At 36.5% G+C, this 8,618-nt stretch overlaps 1 long non-coding RNA gene across 1 annotated transcript; it reads left to right on the forward strand.

Annotated features, from left to right (window-relative positions):
• Positions 1 to 1,939: 1,939 nt before the first annotated feature.
• LOC143979579 (uncharacterized) lies at positions 1,940 to 6,716 on the forward strand. The gene is made up of 4 exons (XR_013274056.1): positions 1,940 to 2,087; positions 2,693 to 2,719; positions 3,800 to 3,885; positions 5,568 to 6,716. It is a non-coding gene; the product is annotated as an uncharacterized LOC143979579 (long non-coding RNA).
• The last annotated feature ends 1,902 nt before the right edge of the window (positions 6,717 to 8,618 follow it).

Here is an 8,618-nt window from a genome sequence, read left to right on the forward strand (position 1 = left end):
TGGCAATACGGCGGTCCTTAAGTTAAAAAGATAATAATGGTGTTGTTGTAAGTTGACACACAAAACACACCAACAAATATGCAAAGATGAACAAACTGTCAAAAAAGGAGATGGTGATTAAAAAAAAAACAACCACAAAAAAAAAAAGATTGGGGAGATGTGACGAATTAAAATATTGTATTGCTGAAATTAGTAAAAAGAATAAAGAAATATGTTTGTGAGAAGTGTGTGTGAATATGAGCATCAAAACAACTTCATTCTTATAGCATTGTAAAGAAAAAGAGAATGCGCTGCATGAAAGAATTTTTAACATTGCAGCATGACGAATGTGCTATATCGATTACGACCGGTAGTTTTAGTGGTAGTAGTTGCTACTGGAGACGATTGGAAGTTTTGAGCCAAATGCAGAAAGACTTGCAACGATTGCAAGAACGCAGCCTTGTTGAAAGGCGAAAGAAAAGGTGATAGAGGAAATGTGATTATGTAGGAATGACCGTGTGTAACACTGAGCAAATTGGTGGAGGGAATTGTGTATGATCAAGCATGGATAGACTGAGAAAGTGAAACATAAGTACTGCTGAATTCGTACTGTCAATGTGACTAGTTTGAACTGGGCTGGGTGCAAGCACCGGTGGAATAGTCTGTGAAAGATTTGACTCGTTTGAGTCGGTGATGCAACAGGATTCGGCTCGGTTGTTAGAGTTTGTGTTTGGAAAGGACTTGAATCGTTGCGCCGATGCTGCGACTAGACTCAAATTCTCCGTAGATGTGACTGAGAGGCTCGTATGTCCGATCAGACCATATCGCCGATGATATGGCTGGGTTCGGATTGATTGAATTGTGATGATGGTTATAGGGGCTTGTGATTGCTGAGGATCCGAAACATAGAAGGGAAGTTGCGACTAGATTCGTATCGGCCATAGATGCGAGGTGACTAAAAGGCTTGAATGTCGGATCTGACCGTATCTGTCCTGACCCCTGTACCCTGCCCTATTGACCCATGTACCCTGCTCTTCTGACCCCTGGTCCTTTGTCCTGCTGACTCCTTTACACTGCCTCACTAACCCCCTATCCTCTGCCCTTGTGATGCCTCTTCTCTGCCCTGCTGACCCCTGTACACTGCCCTGCAGACCCTTCTCTGCCATTCCTGCCCACCACACTCCTTAAGCCCCTCCCACTGTTAAGAGTTTGGCCACACCCATATTTTGCCGCACATTACTTCTGTGGGTATAGAGTTCTCTATATGGAGGTTTTCAATGTATTTATTTTTTCCCTATTGGTTGAACTAGATGGACTGTGTCTTTTTTAAATTTAACTAACTATGATTAGATACTATGATTTGATAAGTGCTTGGTTCCTATAGATGTCATTTCTCAATGCTTCCACCATTCTATGACTTTGTGATATTTTATTCTAATCTAACATGCCGAAGAAATTCACCTTTTACATGGAGAATAGCCATTCTATTTAGAGTCCTATTCTGTTCATTTTATTCCCCAACTTTCCTCACTGTATGTGAAAAATCTGACCAGTAGGATACAGAAAATACAATAGTTATGTACCTGTTGTAAATTATAATGAATTTAAATATAGAGATTTTAACAGAGCTTACATTTAAAAATAAGTAATAATACATATACTGTCACTCAAAAATAAAAAATATTTTTCAGTTAGATATCCATTTAACTGGAAAACAAAATATTTCAAATATCTGTTCGAAGAATCAGATCCAAAGCACACACGCTATGTCAAAAAAGACTGAAGGGTTTAAGACAACTCCTTCCTCATAAAGGAAATTACTCATTACCTGATAGAACAAATTTTTAATCTTCCCCTATTAATTTGGGGTTAGTTGTAAAGGTCTGACATATGTTTCATTACTGTCCTGAGGTTGGGGCTGTGTAAGGCAGAGACATATAAAAGCCAGGGACAAACAGCACAAGTCAATTCAGTTTTGTAAGTCTAAAAGAACTCAAGAACTGCCCTAAGACCTTATTGTTCCATAACAATGGCCATGAAAGGTTCCGTCTGCAAATCTGGACTATGGATTCTTGCTATTTATGTCATAGTGAGTCTGCAGGGAGCAGGTCAGTTATCTATCTATCTATCTATCTATCTATCTATCTATCTATCTATCTATCTATCTATCTATCTATCTATCTGTCTGTCTATCTATCTATCTATCTATCTATCTATCTATCTATCTATCTATCTATCTATCTATCTATCTATCTATCTATCTATCTATCTATCTATCTATCTATCTATCTATCTATCTATCTATCTATCTATCTATCTATCTATCTATCTATCTATCTATCTATCTATCTATCTATCTATCTATCTATCTATCTATCTATGTGTCTATCTGTGTATCTATGTATCTATGTATCTATCTATGTATCTATCTATCTATCTATCTATCTATCTATCTATCTATCTATCTATCTATCTATCTATCTATCTATCTATCTATCTATCTATCTATGTGTCTATCTATCTATGTATCTATCTATCTATGTATCTATCTATCTATGTGTCTATCTATCTATGTATGTATCTATCTATCTATCTATCTATCTATCTATCTATCTATCTATCTATCTATCTATCTATCTATTTGTCTAGGTATCTATTTATCTGTCTTGTTACAAGTAAATAATTTGTTGTTTTGTCTCTTTTTCTTACACAGATGCTCAGACCAATGTAACAACATCAGGTAAACACATGAGGGAAACCAATAGTTGCAATGTTTCAAATGTAAACTTGTTAATCTATTTCTTAGTTATATTCAACGGCATGGCTAAAGCTTTTACACTAACCTATATGTGGTTTTTCAGAACCAATGGGAATCGGTGCTTCATGTTGAGATTTTTTTCTCATACCTGGAACATTCTAAAAGAAGGATAGTGAAGTTGCTCTTGATTGACAGCTCTATAAACTGCTTATCAATATTTATGTCAGCTTAGGTGATTGCATTGATATGCACATGTAAAACTGTGAACATAGAGGGAATTTATATTTCTCAATCAGTCATCCTAATATTCTATAGATTTGGTTTCACTCTATGTGAACGGAAATTGAATTACGGTGCAAATGGGTCTACTTCACTGGTCTGTTTTTACATTAAAGGGCATAGTTAAACACATGATTTAAAAAGGTAAAATATCAAAAACATCATTTGTAACCAGTTAACAACATTTTATATTGCGTACAAATGTTTAGTAGTCAATATGCAAATTAGCAGCTTCCTGGAATTATTTAGCCATGCAAGCTCTGCATCAAGCTAAATGACAGCACAACTCATGCAGCAGCAGAGTAGGCAAAGCCATTCCTACATCTTAAGATCTGCAGATTACTTTTTTTTTTTTTCTCCATAAAGATTTTATTAGTTTTCAAGAAAAAGTACAGCAAAATGTAACAAAATAACAATATGACAAAATGAGTGACAGGTTTCAATACAAATTGTTCCAGGCAAAAGATTACACCATCATGGTATCGTAACTGTCTAATGAGTTAGTTTATTATTATTTTGGCAACTTTTCCAGAGGATTACTTATTTTTTAGACAAATTATGTGCAAGCAAAAAGTCTGTTTTTTTTAAAATAAATTCTGTTTTTTAAAATGTTTCCAGCATATGTTTAGGTATGTTTTGAAAACTGAATTTTCACTGTGCTTCACATCATGTATCAAGATAATTGAAAATTCACTTTGCGAAGTCAACGTGCTCTACCCACTTAGTAAATCAAGGTCATTGAGTTTAGTAGAATCCTTATTTAACTGATTTTCCTTCATATAGGTCCATTGGTACCTGGCTGGGGGATTGCTCTGTTGGTATTGATGTGCTTGTTTCTTGTGGCTATCGTGATCTGTGTGTGTTGTGCGGTAAGAAAGACCATTTTTATACTTACATTTGCTTTTTATAATAATTGTAAAGTCCTTTTTTTTTTACTCATTTTTTTTTCATTTTCAAAATCTCACAATAAAAGTACAATACTTACCACAACATACAAGCTGGACTCTCCAAAAGATGTATTGGCCAACATTTGAGTAGTTATAAACAGTATCTCTATGGTTCCCAATCTGTGCATTCAAAGGGAATGTAAGAAGTAGGCCCCTGAGCAGCCTAAGTCCATTAAATAATACTGGCGGGAACCAGAGTTATAAGTTGGTATGTCTCTCATAGTTGTCTGGGATTCAAATAATAATTCCCTAGGGGGTAAATAATCGATATCATTGGTAATTGATAAAGCTCTTCTCCTCTCCTCCCAGCTGATGTAAGCAGCCCCTCCCTCTGCAGTGTTTGGAGTGGGCTAACATCAGCGGAGATCTCAGCCCCTCCCTCTGCAGTGTTCAGAGTGGGCTGACATCAGCGGAGATCTCAGCCCTTCCCTCTGCAGTATTCGGAGAGGGCTGACATCAATGGAGATCTCAGCCCCTCCCTCTGCGGTGTCCAGAGCGGGCTGACATCAGCGGAGATCTCAGCCCCTCCCTCTGCGGTGTCCAGAGCGGGCTGACATCAGCGGAGATCTCAGCCCCTCCCTCTGCAGCATGTGGAGCTGGGAACAAGAGCTCCGGTGGGTCATGTAAGCGCCCAGCGGTGCCGTAATAAAGGTATTTTTCACAATAAAGTTACACAAGGAGACACAATGCATATTATATAATCTTTTTACAGAAAGGATTACATGATTTTACAAGGACTTTAACTAAGATTTATTTTTGGGATTACAGAATTTCACAATGCTGACTCCTAAACTGACAGGGGAGAGGGTGCAAGAAGACAGGGGACACAGGAACTTTTTTGTACATACCGCAAATAAATAAGGCATCCCCTGAAAATAAAGCCCAGTGTGTTTTCGTAACCAAAAATAATATAAGACTTGATCTTATTTTAGGGGAAACGAAGTAGACAGTATTTAACTTAAACCTCTAACATGAAAAATTAACAAAGCATGTCCTTCTATAGTGTTTACTTGCCTCAATCCAAAGCACCTATTTTAATTTTCCCTCTTCCATCTGCATGAGTAACTGATAATACTGTATGCCGATGGCACAGCCTCCCAGGTTATTCCTGCACCCCCCCCCCCCCCATCCTCAGCACACAGTAAGTGACTGACAGCCTCAACTGTGTATGTTTCACAGCAGAGCTCTGTACTGTACTGTGTAGTGTGTGTGTGTGTGTGTGTGTGTGTGTGTGTGTGTGTGTGTGTGTGTGTGACATCAGATTTCTGCCCCCTGCCTTTTACTGTTGAGAGATAGCCTTAGATCTGTGTACTCTGAACTGGTGTACAGAAGAGTGGGATATAGATAATTGGGTACAACTTATGTTTGAGGATTTTTTTTTATCTCTGTACATCACCTGAGGCCAGCCACTTCACTGGGTATATGCAACCATTTTAAGGAAAAAAGCAGCACATTGTTCCTGAAGCAGGAGGGAAAGTAGTTAAGTATCTTTTTGAAAACATTACATTGGGCATTAAATGTACATTCTTATATCATATCTTATATCTCATAAAAGAGCTCACTGAAAATACGTAACCATTATAACTTTTATTTTCTCCCTTTAGCCTTTCTGTTGCAGAGCTGGTGCAGATGGGGTACAAGGAATGGGCTCTGTCTTCAATAACCTGAAATGCTGGAGCTGAGACCCTCTAGATTTATATGGGGCCAAACTACAATCTTAATTTATGATTCAACCTACTCTTTGCTACCTTGATCCCTCTTATTTCTGGATTACCACCTCCCTTGAATCTAATTTCTTAAAGATTGCATATGTCTCCTTTCTGTCCAATTTAACTTCATGACTAATGTATGGATTGGCTTGAGAATTCTTATTTGTATAATTCCGGCCATCAATTTCAGTGAAGAGATCTGCATTTATATCAAAAAATTTCTAAAAACCATGACCATCCAAATCAAGTTTTCATATACATGAGAGCATTCCCAATATCATCTAGACGTGGCAATGTTTCTTACTTATAATAACATCTTAAGGATAATACTTCAGTGACATTTGAATGTACCACTCACTAAAAAACAGATACTTTTTCAGGTTGAAGGTGGTCATCATAAACACCTGTCTGATGACCATCTCAAGTCTAGGCCAACTAAAACTTTTTTACAGAAAATAGTCTGATTTGTTTTTCCCATCTTTACCAGTGACTGATAAACCTCTGGACTGAAAAGAAACTTTCTTTTCAAATTGTCATGATCACTCCTTCATTCTTGACAATCATATATATTTACTGTCTTTCAATCTCTTTCCCCATTCTACTCTCTCTGTCTCTTTCTACTCTATCTAGTCTTTCTTCTCTATCTATTATCTCTTTATTTTCCCTACTATCGCTCTTTCTTTTCCCAATTTATCTCTTTCTCTCTACTTTCCCATTCTCTCCTTCCTCTCTCCTTCTGTCTAAATTATTTTTATTTTTTCCCCCCTCTCTCTTCTCTCTTATTTTTCATGTTCAGAACATTAGTCACTTTTGAACTGTTCCATGTAATATATATTGCCTTAAAATTTATTTATTTGTAATTAATGTCTGTAAGTCACATGATATAGTGTTCATATGCAAATGATTGTCATTAATCAAAATATAATCTATCATACTGGTATATTTACTGAACTGTTTGTATGAAGCACATCCTGAAACTTCAGTTCTATGTATAAACTCCTGAATCTGTTAATATGTGCAAATAAAACAAATAATCCAAACAAAGTTTAATAAACATTTTTTTCTTTTATTATTATTTATATGATATCCTTGGCTTAAAAAAATTACATTTAAAATAGGGTGCATACATGATTCGATATTTGAAAAATATAATAAAGGACATTTATGCACATTAGGGACAATATTAGACAGACATGTTGCTAATCAGGCTGCTTCTCATTTAGCAAAATCTGTGCAACAGTTTTTGTGCAGTGTATTTGGGACACATGCTTCAATCCAGGACTGCCAACTGATAGAGCTCGGCGAAGATCTGACATAGAGTTACCACTGTAAATACACACAAAGATGTGGTCAGCCATATTCTGGGCTGTGTAACTGAACATGTAGCATGGGTGTAACCTCTGCCTGCACACTTTGTGCTAGCAGGCTTTACTCTTTATACCCTGTTTCCCCGAAAATAAGACCTAGTGTGATTGTAGGTAATGGCTGCAATATAAGCCCTACCCCCCAAATAAGCCCTACCCTGTTTCCCCAAAAATAAGCCCTACCATGAAAATAAGACCTACAACAACTTTAACTAGGGATTATTTGGGGGGTAGGGATTATATTGCAGCCATCACCGACAATCACGCTAGGTCTTATTTTTGGGGAAACAGGGTATTTCAAAAGGTTTGGAGGTATGAGAATTTGTTAAATTTAGCTGCAGTTGTATAGTAACTCACATAATTATGGATATCGCTTGACCACTGAGGTATGTGCCCTAGGTCTCCTGACTAGTGCTCCAGGTCCAAGAAGACTTCTAACAGAGCAAGTCCATTTTAACTTTTAGTGTGGCTTGCTATGTCTTGATAGCACTTGGTGGAGGAATATCCTGCCCAAACTGTATGCATAAACAAATTAACAGAAAGGCACTTCTAAATGCAAGGTTTTAATGTGTAGTACAAAAAAAATGTTCAACACTTACATATCAGTAAGTACAGGTGTACTCATGGGAAATGGAAGTCTCCTGGAGATGTAGCTGATGTCAAGAGCATGTTACAAGGGGTACCAAATCCAGGCTGTCTGAGCCATAAGGAGCTTTAGAGGAAGTCGGCTGTATCCTATGGAGGAAAGGTAATGATCTGCTCGTGAAAAAGCGTGTGACATCAACAAGATCAGAGAAAACACAACGCGTTTCAGAGCATGAGCGAAGTCTGTATGGCGCATGTGCGCTCCTTTCTCAAGTGTACAGGGGAAAAGAACAGACGAAATTTTAATGCTCCATCTGTGAACAGAAAACAGCTGACTATTTGGTGATTGTGCTGTACAACTGTAATAAGGACTTATAAGGGGTGAAATAATACAATAAATGCCCAGTGACATAATATAAAAAATAAAAAGTATGTGTGTATGTATATATATATATATATATATATATATATATATATATATATATATATATATATATATATATATATATATATATATATAAAATCATTTTTTAAAACATTTTTCTGGGCTCGCAAAGGAATAAATCTTTTATGTGCATATGCACGTGTGTGTGTGCAGGCACAAGAACACACACACAGCTGCAGGTACGTGTGCATACATAACCTAACCGCACACACACGCAGATGCGCAGGCATGTATCACACACAGTGATAACAAGAAAGCTATGGATGAAAATAAGAAAAATATTATACAGTGTACATAAAAACTTTAATTAACATACTAAGTATCTTTGACTCATGTAAAAAGTACAGGATGAAATTGGTGATATACAGGAATAATTCAGAATGATATCTAATGGCAAAATAATCAAGGGATTTGAAGAAACTTCAAAGGATGGTAATTGATTAATTAATTGATTACAAGGATTATGGAAATAAATTGTAATACAGGGATAAATTAAGTAATAAAACAATAATTAATTATGGAAAAAACAATCCATTAATTATGACAACAGGT

Source organism: Lithobates pipiens, unplaced genomic scaffold (assembly GCF_037356315.1).
Source record: "Lithobates pipiens isolate NorthernLeopardFrog02 unplaced genomic scaffold, aLitPip1_a1.2 Scaffold_1, whole genome shotgun sequence".
In the NCBI taxonomy this organism is placed as follows: domain Eukaryota; kingdom Metazoa; phylum Chordata; class Amphibia; order Anura; family Ranidae; genus Lithobates; species Lithobates pipiens.